This window comes from Uranotaenia lowii, chromosome 2 (genome assembly GCF_029784155.1).
Source record: "Uranotaenia lowii strain MFRU-FL chromosome 2, ASM2978415v1, whole genome shotgun sequence".
Lineage (NCBI taxonomy): Eukaryota > Metazoa > Arthropoda > Insecta > Diptera > Culicidae > Uranotaenia > Uranotaenia lowii.
Window position 1 is genome coordinate 405,608,099 of NC_073692.1, and position 1,882 is coordinate 405,609,980.

At 33.6% G+C, this 1,882-nt stretch overlaps 1 long non-coding RNA gene across 1 annotated transcript; it reads right to left on the bottom strand.

Moving 5' to 3' along the window:
* Positions 1-323: 323 nt before the first annotated feature.
* LOC129741823 (uncharacterized) lies at positions 324-1,494 on the bottom strand. The gene is made up of 3 exons (XR_008736489.1): positions 1,376-1,494; positions 529-667; positions 324-475 (listed from the first exon to the last, which is right to left on the bottom strand). It is a non-coding gene; the product is annotated as an uncharacterized LOC129741823 (long non-coding RNA).
* Between the last annotated feature and the right edge of the window lie 388 nt (positions 1,495-1,882).

Below are 1,882 nucleotides of genomic sequence, written 5' to 3' on the forward strand. Positions count from 1 at the left end.
GAATTAAAAAGTAGGTCTCCTAACGTTGCCGGAGCCGGATGGTTGAATGAGTAAGTATTGAGGAAATAAAATAATATTTTTGCTGGGTAATAGAGCTGTCATACTTAAAACGCGATTTACTGAAAACCTTTTTGGCGCATCCGCTCTTATATAAAATTAATACCAATGTATTCCTATAGCTATCTCTGTTTATATCCAATTGTATGTAATCCCGATATTTGAATGAAAAACTCACTAGGCACTAAAAACTACACTAGGCTTGATAAATGATGTTGATGAGCAAGAGCTCCTAGGGTGATGCAGATTACAGATACATTTGAACAGAAGCATCTGAAAACGATTACAGATTCTCTTAGATACATCAGACTTCATGTGAAATCTTTTAAATCGCGTTCTAAATCTGAACAATGGGCTTTCCAACCACTTTTTGATGTTGAGTGGCCATGACTAGCATTATTAGATTTAACCATTTTACCTAAAAAAGAAAAACTATGTTACAACAAAATAAGATAAGTTGACACATTTTACCATCAGATATGATGACTGCGGAAAACCTGACGCGTAGTTGATGCGGAGCTGCAGCTGCCGTTGATTTTGTTGCTTCAGATTGGTGTAAAAAAACTCGAAGAGCAGAGAAAAGCTACATAGCAGAACGATCATAGTGAACCTGGATAGTAATAAAATGAAATAAAAATAACGACATAAAAATTATAAATTTACAAATTGAATGATAAATTCCTGGGACATAACTTTAATTCCAATATGTTTACAGAACCATTCTCAGTTTTCTAATCATAATAACAGATTACAGTAAATTTATCATAGTTCAGAACCGTCAATTTTAAATTTGGACTCAAAATTATACAAACGGTACTAGATTCCATCTGATTTCTGATTGTTTATTTATATTCAAAGAGCAGGTTTCAAGAAACTCTAAGCTGAATGAAACTCCGATTTCGAAGTAGTCGATGATTCCTTGGAATTCAGCCACAGTATTTTAACAACCCAAATACTAATATTAATGTTTTTTTTTTAATTTAATTAGAGAGACTTTTAACTTTTCCAGTTAATTCGTCTCTGATCAGTAAATAAATCAAATAATGAATAACGAAACTCACTGGGGATGCAAGCAAGTAGCTAGTGAAATACTAGTATTTGGGTTTTTCAAATACTGTGACTGAATTCAAAGGAAGCATTGACTACTTTGAAATCATGATTGTTCATATTTAATTCTGATCTCTGAAATTCCTATATTGGATTCAAATCAAATACGAAACATTAGAGAGATATAAGAATAAAATTTAGAAATAGAATTCAAATTTAGGATTAAGATAGAGAACTGTTTTGGTTATATATAGTAAAAATTTTTACATACCCCTGCAGCATTTATCCCCGAGCAAGTGTTCGAAATTGTTTTAGAGTTTTGCTGCCATCATCTTTTTGTATCAATGAAGGTGCTTCTGGCAAAGTAGATCAAGCAACGCAACGTCGGAAGCTTACCTTGAAAAAAAATTAACATAAATAGCAAAAAAGATTTTAAAATTTACAAATTTAATACCAGAAGGTGGACTACGCGATGGTCTTCGGAACCATTGAAGCCTATTCCGGGGACTCTTGAACCACTGACCACCTTGAACGGTAAGAGCTTTTTTACCCGACTCTGCTGATCCGGCGAAATGCAACCTTGAAAAACAAAAACAAACTATAGTATACAAATATGATTGAATAATACAAATTTACAACTTTACCGTCAACAGATGTAACTTCGGGAGAATGAACAAAACCATTTTATCCGCACCTTTTCACGGAATTCCTAACGTTCGGGTTTTCCGTAAAGGCATTGCTTTTTCTTCTGTCCGATTCTCCTGATTTCGTAGCCCGT